This window comes from Miniopterus schreibersii, assembly GCF_964146895.1.
Source record: "Miniopterus schreibersii genome assembly, chromosome: 6".
NCBI classification, from domain to species: Eukaryota; Metazoa; Chordata; class Mammalia; order Chiroptera; family Miniopteridae; genus Miniopterus; species Miniopterus schreibersii.
Window position 1 is genome coordinate 67,561,589 of NC_138107.1, and position 14,882 is coordinate 67,576,470.

General features: G+C 34.4%; 1 protein-coding gene across 1 annotated transcript in view; it reads right to left on the reverse strand.

Moving 5' to 3' along the window:
- THEMIS (thymocyte selection associated) overlaps window positions 1-14,882 on the reverse strand; it is a gene marked incomplete at both ends in the record, with an annotated part of 108,325 nt that overhangs the window by 22,038 nt on the left and 71,405 nt on the right. The gene's annotated exons all lie outside the window — the stretch shown is intronic.

A 14,882-nucleotide genomic window follows, 5' to 3' on the forward strand; every position in this document is an offset into this window, starting at 1 on the left:
TGTGTATATATTTTTGGGACACCCTGTTATGTATCAAGGACTCAGATATTACTATACCCCTGACCAATAGTTCTACTGGTGGGATATCTGCCTAAGTAACAAATTTTAAATATAAAATGTTTTATAAAGAAAAATTATCAACGATCATTCAAATGACAATTAAAATCACAAGTAATGCAGAATAACTAGGGATATTGTGGTTAATCCATATGGTAGATTTTAAGTCATTTAAAAAGATAATCTATAACACATAAATATCTTTGTGCTATACTGAGAAAAGTAAATAAGAGCATAGATATATTAGATAATGTATTGTTCTGTTTGATATATAAACATGCTGTTCTGTTGGTATAAACATAATACATTAGTATTTTACCCTGTGGGTGGATTTGGATCCAATTCTCATTCAACATATTGAACTATGTTATTTGAAGGGGAAAAAAACAACTTCTTGTCTAGACTGATCCTCTTATATTTATAAACATGGATAGAATTCTCAAAGATTGCTCATACTACTAAAATAGGATTTAAAAGGATAAAATGCCTAATGTTGATATGTATACTTAGAACATTGAAACTATTTGGTTCAAACTCAGTTGATATCTAGCTATTTCTCTATTTCTTCACAAGTTAGGCTTTTATGTCCTTCTATTTCCAAGCAATAATATTTTATTAAATACCATTAGGTTCTCTCTCTCTCTTCCTCTCTCTCACTAACATCCTCAAAATACTGCTTCCTTAGCATGGTCAAGATAGCTGCTGAAGCTCCAGCCATCACATTCACTGCAATGACTACCTTCAACCTCCCTTTGAGACATTTCTTTGAATTTACATATACCATTTCATGCTTATGTTTCATTTGTCATAACTTTGTCACATAACCAACCTAGCTGCAAGGGAGGCTGGGAAAGATAGTGTTACACTTTAGCCATACCCTAAACATCAGGGATTCTATATTACAAAGGAGGAGGTACAGAAGAACAATGAGAAAACAAACAGCAACCTGCCACATAGCTTTTACTCTTCATTATATTCCCAGAGTACCTAGTGCTTGAACAAAATAAAAGTGTACAAAAATATTTGATTAATAGTATTTTTAAAATGTAATTCAACTTATGTAAGATTATTCAGTCACAAATTTTGGAGTATAATCTAGAAATGCCAATTCTAGTTATTTATATTATGTAATAAACCAAAGATGTGCTAAAATATTTAACAACAAGAATGCACTACTTATTAAAATACTATTTTTAATACTACTGAATTGAAAAGCATAAATGATCGACAATAGAAGACTGATTACATAAACTATAGTATATCCATAAATTATAACACTATGTATGAAAAATGTTGGTTTCATATGAATCGAATTGAAAAGAGCTGATTACAAATCAGATTGAGCACAGGGAAAAGGAACTGAAAGGAAATTTATCAGAATTATTAAGGTAATTAGCTAAGTATTGAATTATAGTAAAGTTTATGTTTCTGCTTACTTATCTCTTTTACAAAATATTTTTCTACAACAGTATTTATGCACAAAAGACTATTCACATTACAGTTATTTTTAGGCCATATTGGGATAAGTAATATCAGCATCAAAAGAGCACAGTGCTCACAATTCATACTGAAAATTCTTTATACTCTGGTCGAGCAATAATTGAGAGACACAAGAAAAATCCATCTTATTTTTTCTTTATTATGTATGTTTCCCAACTTTCCTCCCATTCTCTCTTAGACTCTTCTTTTTATCACATACATGCATGCACATACGCACACACAATTACATACTTGCACAGAAAACAAGCTTGCTATAAATAAAGAAAAAATAACTAAAAGAAACTTCCAGGGGAACCAAATCAGCTCTTAGTAAACTGAAAACAACCTAAAAAAAAAAAGCGACATTATACAGAGAGCACACCCACAAAGAGACCTGATGTTTCCGCTAGCATTTTCTACAATTAGCAAAGCTGTGAGTTTGGGCTAATGGCTGGCAGGATCTGCTGGTAGGACTACAGTGTTGCCTCTATTGGGCAGATTGTATTTCCCTGGATTTATTCACTTGGAGAGTCTGCTTTACCAACATATATATCAAGATTTGGTGGCCAGATGGAGGTGTTATGAATAGTGCACTGAAATGGGCATCAAAAAATAAGGTTATCTTGTTAAAGTCACAGTTTCTCAGAAACTTTGTTTCCATTTTAACATATAACGATATAATAATGTGCTATTTAGATGCTTTACTGAATTAAATTTTGATAGTCACACCTTAAATTATTTATACTTCAAATTATTTCATAATAAAAGCATGCCTGGATTGAAAGCTAAGGGACATTATATGTCCAGTTTCAGTTCCACCCCTAACTAGACAGTGTGTTCGGGGCTACCAGTATATCTCTACATGAAGGCATGGGATAAGATGAACTCTAAGGTCTCATTCAGTTTAACTTTCCATGATTCTTCAAGTACGGCCTAGATAACAATTTCACATGCCAGAATATTACCATTGGCAAGAATCTCCTTATATGTAAAACCTGACCAAGCCCTGAGTATATTATGCCTCACTGAATCTAGAGCTCACTGCAGGGTGAAAGTCGCTCTTCCTTTAGCTGGAAAAGCACATAATTATTTAGTCTATGCCTCTCACAGTGAGGGTAACTTCTTTAGTCTCCATCGTTCAAATCTGACAAGAGCATAATGATATGTGGTGATTATAAACTGCACGGAAAACAATTGAACTCATATTTATTTGAACCCCAGGACTGAAACTCTCAATGTCAAGTTAATGGGAAAGAAAAGTCTTCATAAAACTAGATATGAAGCACTGCACATCAGCAGCTTACTTTGAAAGAAGATTTGAAACAGAAAAGAATGATTCATGCTCATAAAAAGGCTCTATCACATTTCCAATTCTCCCTTAGGATTTTTGCTTCATGTGCCATATGCCTTGATAGGAAGCGGCATCCCTCATATAGCAAGCAGTAAACTTACAGGTAAGTCTGAAATGGATGCTATGATAGAACCAGAGACATTTTAGAGATCTGTGAAAAAAGGTTAAGACTCCAATTAAGTCATCTTATTCTGTAAGACCCTGATGAAGCATTACTGGGCCATAGGGCAAATGTTCCTGGACCTTACTAGATTGAACATGAAGCTTAAGCTATAAAATAAGCCTTATACTATCCTGGACACATAGCTGAACTGCAAGTTTATTAGAGCATAATACATCATGGAGAATTGCAGCCAGCTCCACTGACCACTATAACACCATGTCATGAGTTTTACAGAATATAGGAATAGATTTGGAGTTTTGAGTAGGTCAAAGTATTAATAAAAAGGCAATTTGCTTGATCTTTCCTGGGACACTAATACAAAGTCATTCCTAACCTCTGTTCATTTCTTTATGAAATAGGGCCCTACTTCATTGAGCACCTGGAAATGCTTATGAGAAATGTTCTACATAGAAAAAGTGTACAATGGCTTCATTATAATCATTGTTATTGTGGAGTATTACCATACTTCTGTCCAGGTGTCAATCAACTGAGCCTATTAAGCCTGGCTTGTAAAGAAACAGCAAGCCTCACAGGAAGAGAAAAAAATTACTGGTGTTCTAGTCTAATTCACAGCACATTCTAATCACCTTTAGTTGAAAAAAATTGTTTACTTTTAACTGAGAGAAAAACAAGGAAATATTATGGTTTATATATCATTCTTTTGAGGTAGGCATAAATTTTTGTCATGGCTTTGGCCTACATGAAAAAGTGTCTCTTCATCCGGCAGGTGTGGCTCAGCCAGCGGTTGAGTGTTGACCTAGGATCCAGGAGATCGCAGTTCGATTCCCGGTCAGGGCATATGCCCGGGTTGCGGGCTCGATCCCCAGTTGGGGGCATGCAGCAGGCAGCCAATAAATGCCTCTCTCATCATTGATGTTTCTATCTCTCTCTCCCTCTCCCTTCCTCTCTCTGAAATCAATATATATTTTAAAAAGAAAAAGTTTCTCTTCATATATACATTTCAAATATTTACTTTATTTTTATATACCTTATATTGTATTTTGTATGGTCAATATCAAAAAGAAAACACAAAACAACTCATTATTTATAGTTGATAAATTTGTGTCTGATCACAAATTCTAAACCAGGATGTCAATACATCATTATTAATACAGGAGCTGTTCTCCAAATAAATGTTTGGGTTTGGAGTCCCGTAACATTGGCACAAAACAGAGGCAAACTAGATCTTCTTATCTGATTTGACACAGGAAAAAAATCTGTTCTAAGGTTGGCTAATTACGGATACAATTTTGAGTTAATGGTTGAAATTCATGGGAAAATTATACTATGATAAAGAAGCTGTTTGGTACTCACTTTGCATTATTTAAATGCTTTACAAACAGAGACTATACAAGCAGTCTCCAGCCTACAGAGGGGATGTATTCCTACACTTCGGTAAAGAGATTTGGAGAATTTTTCTATAAAAGCTTTCTCAACCATGTGTACTGGTTTCTGGGCATTTTCATACAAATAATATTTTCAAATTGATATTTAATATATTATTTTCATTGTGAAATGTATATATATTTGCAACTCAGGATGCTATGGCTAAATAATGCTGTCATAGACCCAGACACTTGCTATCTCTCTACTCTGCCATTCTTAGGATGTCAATCCTGTCCACTGGCCAACGTTTCTCATGGTCACAAGACAGCTAGCAGCAGCCCTCAATAAAATGCTCCCAGTCCACATCCACTGGAAGACAGAGAAATACCTCCCTCAACTAAGGAATATCATTTCCTCCCTTCAAACTCATTGGGCAACCTTGGGTCATATAATCATCTTCCGAATGGTTATTAGGAAAATTGCCTTAAACAAATTATAAAATAACCTTGGAGTTTGGGACAAAGGTTTAAAAAATGGAGGGTTATATTAGGAAGAAAGAAGATAGCAATGCATTCTGGACATTCACAATACAGCTTTAAGGATTTGGGATGGCAACAGTGGAGACAATAAAAACATGAGGAAAGAATTAGTGAATTCTTTCCTATTCTTTCCTATTCTTTCACTATTCAAATTAGTGAATTGTTTATGAATGTTAACATTCATAATAAAACATGTATGTAGGGTTATATTTCTAGAAATTATTACAACTAATTAGAAAATTTTCCCAATAAGGCAGGTTAAGAATTATCTTAAAACTCCATTTTATCCATTCTTTTCAAAATACCTCATTAAAAAACGATATGACCGCTTGTTACTTTGGTAACATAGTCTTTGAAGAAAAATCTTGCTCCTCTAGTATGCAAGGCATCTTTCCTCCAAAACTGCCAGCATCTACAGAACATGTCTTCCAGGAACACATAACACTCCCAAACTGTATCTGGCATTACTATCATCATCACCAATCAGACTCAAGCAACACAGTTAGGGATTATTGCTCATGATAGGCATTGAGTCCCTAAATAAAAAAAGACCTAAATTAAATGTTATCATAAGGAACTGGCCAGTTTTGCTTCCCAGTAGAAGGAAGTTTTGGTTTTCTACTATGACAGCAATGGAGACATCAAAGAACAAGAATTATGAGGTTTCCAATAAATGTTTAATAGTTCACATTTTGATGAAAATAGACATTTTTTCCCATTACCCTACCGAATGCTGGAAGAAACCATCTGGAATATAAGATACCATTTTTTAAAGTTTTTTTTGGTTTTTTTTTTACTTTGGTATCAACTTACTGTAAATTTTAATTGTATGTTGCACAAATATTCTCCATAAAGTAAAAGCAGAAAATTGGCAACATTCTCATCTCCCATGTCATACTTTAGCAACAATATTCAACACTAACTCATCCAAATACAGAAAAGGATTCATAGTATACAACCAGATATGTCATTTAAAAATCTCCTCACCACCCTTTTTTTTTTAAAGTGTTATCATCAACTTTAAAAAGTTAAGAATGTCACTTTGGCCCTGTTTAATTTGACTTTCTAAAAGCCTACATGTAAAAATATCAATATGAAAGCAGGTTCTCATTTGTACGACTTTGGAAGAACAACTGTATAGAGCTGCTGGCAGGTTAAAAAGGTAGTGCATAAACATCTCATTAACTTGTAGATCAACGACACAAATGCAACCATAAAATCATAGACAAATTTTTACCAAACCAAAGGTTGTTACTAATCAATTTCACTTTTTGCAGCAGCACAAAAGATGAAAACTATTATATGACATTTTCTAACAGAATTATGTCCATGACCAAATTCAAATGTCTGCATGTCCATTGCCTCTAATGCTACTTTTGAAAAGATGATAATAAAAAATAATATGAGAATGATCAGTATACAAAAAACATTTCAGAAAACATTCTGGCACTTTTTAATGAAGCTTTTGGGGTTTTTTTTCTTCTGACTTCTCTGTCAGTCAACTGCATCCTCCTGTATTTTTCACTAATTATTAACTATTTACTAATATGACAGCTCCTTTATTTAGCTAACGAAATAAAGCCTATTTCGTTAGTGATAGTGTATATTCTGGTATTTTAATATGCTAATCAAGTTAATTCAAATACGAGTTTTATCAGAGTGGTTCATTGTTTACTTTTTTGAGGGTGTGGTAATGTCACTTTGAACTCCAAACGATGCCTGCTCTGCAATAACTGGACTGCAATTATTTATATCCTAATAGAAAATGTCACTGCAGTTAATCTTGAATTTTTTTCTGCTAAGTGGACAACATATAATGACTTTTCCTTCATTAGAATGTTCCTGTCAATTTGTTTTTGTGGCAAAAATAATAAAGTAGTATCATAATTAAAAAAATGAGCACCACCTTATTTGAGAAAGGCAAAGTAGGAAATCAAGAATATCTGTACTGCAAGTCAAAAGAACATCTACTTATTCCATAGTAGAGCATTCCAATATAACTTTCTGGGATGATAGACACGTTCTATCTCTTTGCTACCCATTACACTGGCCACTAGCCACATACGGCTACTGAGAACTTGAAATGTAGCTAGTTGAATTAAGAAATTATATTTTTAATTTCAGCTAACTGAAATTTAAATACCTCCACATGGCTAGTGGCTATATTAGCCATAATGTATGGCATAATATGTTACCTGATTCTATAATTACTGTCAGATTTTCTAATGATGTATCTAAACCTTGGGTAATATATAGGAAGTTATTTAATAGACACAAATATACTGAAAATGTGATCATCTCTAAAGGCACTAATATATTTAGGTACTCTATATGTAAAGTATCAATTCAGTCATTCAGATAGATAAGTAGAGTGAGAGACAGGGAGAGAGAGACTATATTAGCTTAAACTACTTAGTTGTGGTTATCAACAATCGCCAATTCTTAGCGAGTTACAACAATTTAGGTTATTTCTTATTCCTGTTATGTTTTTTTTCAGAGCTATAGGTAGGCTCTGGGACCAAGTGGGAGTGGCTACTATTTAGGTCTTAACAATTTCTTGGTAGAGAGAAGAGCACAATGGTGGATCCATATATTGGCTCTCAAAGTTTTTGCTCAAAGGTGGCATGTGTCACATACTTCACATTTCATCAGCCAAGTCAAGATATATGGACAAGCCAGATATTGGTGGTACTGATAATATTATCTACCTTCAGGCATAGCCTAGTCTGGTAGAGAGGAATCAGATAGAAAATGATAGCAAATATTTTAACAGTAACATAATTTTTTCTCTATAGATAGATATACCACAAATATGTATATATATGTATAGTTATGCATACATATATATTTACACAGCTTAATTTAAAAAGAGATGTGAATTGGTCAACAATTATATATGAAACCAACAGAATACAAAAAATAAAGAATTGAGAATACAATAAAAATACGGTATAGTAAGAAACGAGGGAGTATAAAAATATCAAATCATAGGTGTGTTGTAAATGGGTCGGTTCTGTTTTTCATTGTGTTTTTACCCTTCTACAATCCTTTCTTCATAGATGGTTGAAAGGAACATTTTCAAATGCAAATCAGATGATGTTAACTTCCCTACTTAAAACCCTCTGTTGGCATCTACTTTACTCAGAATAGAAATCTAAAGTTCTCATCATTGCCTACATGGTCTGGCTCCCTGCTAACTCTCAAATCTATATCCTACCTCTTATTTCTACTCCAGCCAGGACGGCACCTTTCTCATCTCGAGGCCTTTGCATTGCCTCTTCCCTCTGCCTCTGTTCTTCTCCCAGAAATAGGAACCACAGACTTGCTTACTTTATTCCCTGACACTCTATCTGATCAATTAAAATAGCTGTCCCACCCCCAACATTTTCTCTGCCTTTTCTAAAGTTTTCAATATTTATCAGGCACTGAAAATTATATTCAGCTTGATAAGTTGACACTGACCTTCCTCAAATTTATAATTTCTGTCATCTCTTCCTTATTATTTCTTTTGAAAAAACAGAAGGAAGACATTTTGCATTGCCTACCAACTTACCAACTTTCATAAGAAACCAACCAACCAAACAAAACTCCCAAAACAACCTAATTAATTGGTTCTCTATCTGCCCTAAAAAAGAGATAAATAATTTCTAATAACTAAATAATCATAGAGTCCTACGTAAGTTTGAAATATCTGGGTTGGGGAAAATGGGTGGAAAGACAAGGGGAACGCTTTCAAGTGTCCCTTTTCTCAATCAGTCCCAACCGAGCTTTGTTCTTTAACTTATGAATTTGAGATTTAAGATTTTGAGAAAGACAAGGATTTACCTGATTTCAGTGAATAACTTGTAAAGGAAAAGTCCATTAGAAAGGAAAGGAAGAGCATTGTTATTTTAGTTTAAGTACATGAACCAAACTTTCTGGGTGATTAAAGTATTCCTAATCCTTAATATGCATTATATAGTGCTTCACAGTTTACAGAATGCTTTCATGTGTGTTTTCTCATTGGATCGTCAAAATCAAGATGTGTGTTGTAGTTGTGACTGGATTAACTAATTAACATGATCAGAAACAAAAGTTACTTTTGAATGCCCAAAAGAATTGATAGTTGTGTGAGGCAGGTGTTTTTGAGCAACACTAGGCTTTTGCATAATAGAATAGGTTATTATTGTGATTGTAAAACAAAAACAAAAGCAAAAAGCATTTGTCCTAGCTTTGTTACACTCTCTACCTACCAAGGCCCATAAAAAATTATCGAATGCCCTTACAAATGACTGAAAATTCATAATTAGAGACGGCTTCCTTTAGCTTAAAGTTATTCCCTCTTTATATAGACCTGCAATATCCAATATGTACCTACTAGGCACAGGTGGCTATTAAATGCTTGAAGTGTGGCTAGTCAAAACTAGTATGTCGGCAAGTGTAATAGACACACCAAAAAAAAAAAAGTAAATAATCTCAATAAATTTTGATTACATGTAATCAATGAAATTAATAATATTTTGTAAGTAGAGGGATAAAACATATAAATCAAATTAATGTCACCTGGGTTTTTTGTTTGTTTACGTGATTACTAAGAAATTAAAAATTGCATATATGACCCATGTTTATGGCTCATATTATATCACTATTGGACAGATAATTCAGAGATAAGTTGTAATAGACAAATCTTATACATACATTCTTTAAAGCTGTTTTAATCAGATTTAATTAAGAAAGGATAAATGAGAACACAAAGATATCTATCTCCAGTTTAGAAAGACACTGGGAAGTGTGTAACATAATCTCTGTCCTAAGATTGGCTAATAGAGTCCCTTACAATTGGTTACAGGTACTGAGAGCTTAGTAGGTACCTGGCATTATGCATGCTTTATTCCATTTAATACTCATAAACCACTATGAGGTAGGTGCTAAATCAATACTAATGCCATTTACTATATATTTTTCCACGGCGATTTGCCAAAAATTAGTTCTTCTTTCCCTCTCATGTGGTTGAAGTCTGCAAACTTGAGGCTTTTTTATTCCAGCAGCTTCCCTCTAATTTTGGGATAGAATTAATACTAAAGAAATAGTAAAACATTAAAAAATAAAAGTGGTTATGTTGCTAGTGCATGAAACTCCCCTGTCGCTTGGGGAAGCACAGTTCTTGGGTACCGCTGAAAGAAGCATTTTTCAGAAGCCCCCACGGGAGGATGGGATGTGGAAACAGGCTTTGTTTGTGTAGTGGTACTTCTCGGGTTCCAAAGTCCCCTGCCCCTTAAGCCAGTCCTGGAAGAGGGGCGGCTGGGAGTTCAGCAGAGTCAGAAACAGGGCCAGTGTCCAGAGTTTCCATTCCATTTTGCGGCTGGGTGTGGTTCAGCATTCAGGCAGACTCAAGTCCATTAGTGCATGTGCAGTGCCTGACACGGCTGTGCGCCAAGTGCGCACAGGGGAGAGCACCCCCTGCAGCAGGAGTCCCAAGAGGGCCCGGGTCCCTGGTGCCAAGAGAGAGCCAAGAGAGCGAACTTCATTTGGAAGTTTGTATATTTAGATTTCTCATGCTTGCCGTGGCCATGCCCATCCTATTAGGGCCAATTACCTATTTCCAGGTGTGTTTGACAGGCAAGCATTTCCCATGTCACTCAGACCTTGCTGGGCATGTGTCTGTTTTTGTCTAGTCCCTTCCCCCATCAATGAGCAGGGAACAGACCTGGACTCTGTTAAATGCAGCTTTTTGGCAAAGCTACATAAATGGCATGTCTATATTTAGTCTTCCTTTCATTCCTTTCCTGTTAAGTAATAACCAGATTATTACAATGGTATCAGTTATAAAATATGTGTGTGCAGGAGAATTCTGTGGTCAACAAGATTAAAGTATAAAATAAACTCCTTATTAAGTGTACAGAGAGAGAGAATAGAGAGGGCTTGAATGGGACACTAGTCCACTAACACTGTCCCTTATCTACCCTTGACTACTTAAGACCCATTTCCTAAAATAATGCACTGGTAAGGATACAGGTTGGGCCCTAAGGAAGAGTGCTACTTGCTGGCTTTACCTGAAGGAAATGGCGATCATTGGTAATCACACTGTGAGTCAATAACAGTTTGTGTATTGTCTTACTTTTCACATTCTCTCATTCAATTTTTTAGTGTTTATATTTTTTAAGTTTTTACTTAAAATTTCCAGAAGTCGTTCCAATTCTGCTTTTCCTGAAGAGATTAATATAAATGTTGTTTGCTTTTTCCCCTCTCCTTTCTTCTTCCACATTTTAATAAAATTAGACTCCCCAACTACAGTAGGAGTTAATGCTTCATCTTGTTCTGACATCTCCATTTGTATAGGCCACCACCAGGGAAACCTCATTAACTGTGAATTTCAAAGCTTCATGTAAACTACAAGTGTCCTATTAATCTAATCCTGTTATAAGAGACCCTGGCTTTCTCAAGGGATACCCCCTGAGACTTTCTAGAATTCTCAAAGTCAAGGATACTCTTATATCACATAATTTCTTCCTTAAAAATTCAATAATGCAAAATGGGGAAAAAATATGTAAGTGGTCTCTTCAGACTTAATGGTTCTACAAACACAAGGCCAAAATCATGTATAAAGCTATGTGAGGGATAAGAATTGCTACTTTCTTAGGCCTCTTTACTTCCTACCAACAATATCAGTTGGCTATTTCCTGGGAAATATTTCACAAAGCAACAAAGTTTTCATCACATCATGAGTATAACTGTGTAGAAGATGATGAAGACAGAATAAAAACCCAAAATGAGATGAACTGTCAGCTAGGAAAAAAGGGTGGGGAAGCTTCCTACAGCACATTAGCTTCACAGCAAGAGTCAATTTCAGCTATAAATTACAAATTATTTTATCTATTGTTTGCAAAATAATGAAGAGAATTTTGTACTGCCAAATGTAGGGAATTATGCAAGCAATTTACTCAAAATTGAATTGTATTGGGTATATGTGGGTGCTAGCTGACCAGTACAGCAATCCATGGAAAAAACTAATTATCCTTAAATCGTACTGATAATCAATCTAGAGCAAGACTTCACTAGTGAAATGTAGAAACAAACAGATCAAATTCAGCAACCAAAATTCAAAGCATCTGCTCTCATAACTTGCAATATAAGGGACATACCTGAAATGGTTGCTTAATACTTTCTGTCCATGAGAATTTAACAGACTCTTCATCATCATCCAATGCACCCACCACATCGCAGCCTTAGCTCTTCCACCGACTGCTCACTTCTTCGTGATGGCCACCAGGAATCCCCAGTGTGAATGTCATACATCCCATGTAGCTTTTTTTGGTTTGTTGCATGCAGTAACTAGCAGTTTTATTGAAATGTAACACAAACTTGGTAGCATTTGTAAATTGTTGTTTTTGAAATGTTTAACTGAATGATCTTTTTGGTAAAACAACTGGTTATTAGACACAGGGTTAGCCACTCTTCCATTCTACTTCTGGAAAAAAAATAATTTCCTTCTTCAGGTAAGTAAAAAATGTAAAATATGTTCAATAGGCCCAATATAACAATTGGTGAGTATTTATTATGGTTTATGATAGAACCCCCTCCCAAATGTTCATAAGTACATTTTTCTGTTTCCTCTTACAATCTCTTTCTCTGAACTATAGCATACACAGACACACAAAAACATAATTTTCTCTATTTAGTTGTAAGTTAAGCTATTTAATGATTTTTCCACTCCTACAGGTTACACATTGGTGGAGGAATATGATGCTTCATTCATTTAACTAGAGAAGTGTAATTTCAGAGCAAAATAAGTGTTAACTATCACTATTTGTATTCTAGGGATTCATCTTCCATCCCTTCTAACTTAAGTGCCACGCTGTGTTTCTGGATTCGTTAACAACTCCAGGCACATTTCCCTCCACTTGCTTCTGTCAGCCCAGCAAGATGCTCCTTCTGACTTCAAAGCGTGAATATTTTTGCTTCACCATCAGTTTTGTAGTCTAAAGGGAGAGCTGGTTTACCTAAAATGAAACCGTACTTTACAGAGAAAACAATAGAATCGGGATACTAATTACTTCCTCCTTTTAAAATACGTGTGCCTCTTCCTCCAGAAAGAAAAAGACTAGGGAACTTCCTTTTGTGAAGGAAGAAAGGCAACGTGTGAAAGAGATCTTCAAGCAGTATTAACTATACTTTAAAAATTTAGATATTAAAATCACATAATTATCAGCTGAATTCTTTATGTATTCAGATAATTACCCAGATCAGAAACGTATCAGTTCCAAAAATATTAAAAGGTTTCTAAATAAGTTTCTAAGTTATTCATCATTTCTGCAGTTACCTGCACATAGCTCGATGATCAATGTAAAAATATCACTTTTATTCATCATATTGGCTTTGCTTTCCACTAACAGGTTCTAATCCTTTTGGTAGTCCTGGTCTTAGCTCCTATGGCACATAACGAATCTTTACTTATCAAACATGGCTAATCCTAGAGAATTTTTACCCTTAAGCAGCACAATGTTGAGCTCAGTCTAAATGTTACAGTGTTTCAAACACATCACCAGAAAACAGCATACATTTCCCTTTCACTTTGCAAACCTTTCTTTAAGTCTTTGTCTGAATTTTGGTCAACTTGTGACTCAGCAGGGAGATGGAAACATTAATTTCATTTGGGAGAATTATTTGACTTCTTAAAGCTACACTTCAAATGAAAGGTTTAATGAGGAAAGAAACAGACTGAAAAACATCTACAAATTTTAGGGATTCTATTATATTGGGTAATTCATTTGAGTTAGTGTCTTTGGTTTTCTTCACTTTGTTCTAATCAGTAATTAAAGGAGTTGTTTTAAACTTTTCAGTTATTTGTATTTATTATGAACTTACTATAAATAAAAATAGGTACCAATTTTTGAGCATTTAGGTGCTTGGCAGTGTATAAAGTGTTTCAACAATATCTTCTTTGATCTCTCCAAGGAACTGACTAGGTAGATATCATCTCCTCATTTTCAAGGGAAGAAAGAGAGGCACAGAGGTAAAGCAACATGTTCAATGTCACTAAGTCCATACACTCAGCCATTGCTGTCTACTGCCAATTATACTTACTTTTCGGGCTTAAGAAGATTTCATTTCTGCTCCATTAGATAAAAGACCTTAAAAATTAACTTTATTTTCCATAGCAATCACTAATCTCACATTGAAAGTTGGAACTGTGGAAGTCTATAATTACTTATGGTTCACCTAAAGCATGGTTTAAAGCCAAAAGATGCACCGTGGATTTTTTCTTATTCTTTTTATTTCTGCATAATCACAAAACTAATATATAAATATCCCTTACTTCACTATTTCTCCATCTTCCCTCCCCAGGGTCACTGAAATCAGCATGATATGTGTGTATCATACCACATGTATGTATCAGAATACATATATACGATTATATAGAAATGTATAATTCTGTTTTGTGGTTTTTTAATAACTAGAAAAATACTGTGTATTTTGTTTTAAACTTTCTTTTTTTACTTCATTATATATCTTGGGTACTTTTATTTTCCATTACTTCTACATCTGTCTCATTCTTTTAAAAATCTCCATAGTATGGATATTCTTTGTTTACATAATTATTCCTTTACTAATAGACATCTATATTGCTTGCTTCCATGTGTTCATTACTTGAAACATGGTAACTGATTTTTCTTATATGAATGCAGGTATGGGGGAATTTTCTTAGGTAGTGATAAGTGAAATTGCTAGGTCAAAAAGTATTCATATAGTGCATTAGAAAGGAAGCATGCTCTCTGATTAGCTTCTTAATTTTTGTTTTTTCCTATTTTTGTCCCTCGTGAATTAAAGTACCTTATTTTAAAATTTGTATATTATTGGTTTTTAGTGAGATTAAGAAGTGTTTCACATATTATTGGTCATTTGTAGTTATGTAAATTTTCTATCATTTGTTCATTTTTCAGAAAAAAGTGTTAATCTGTTCACTGAGGACATTTAAGAAAGAGTCCTT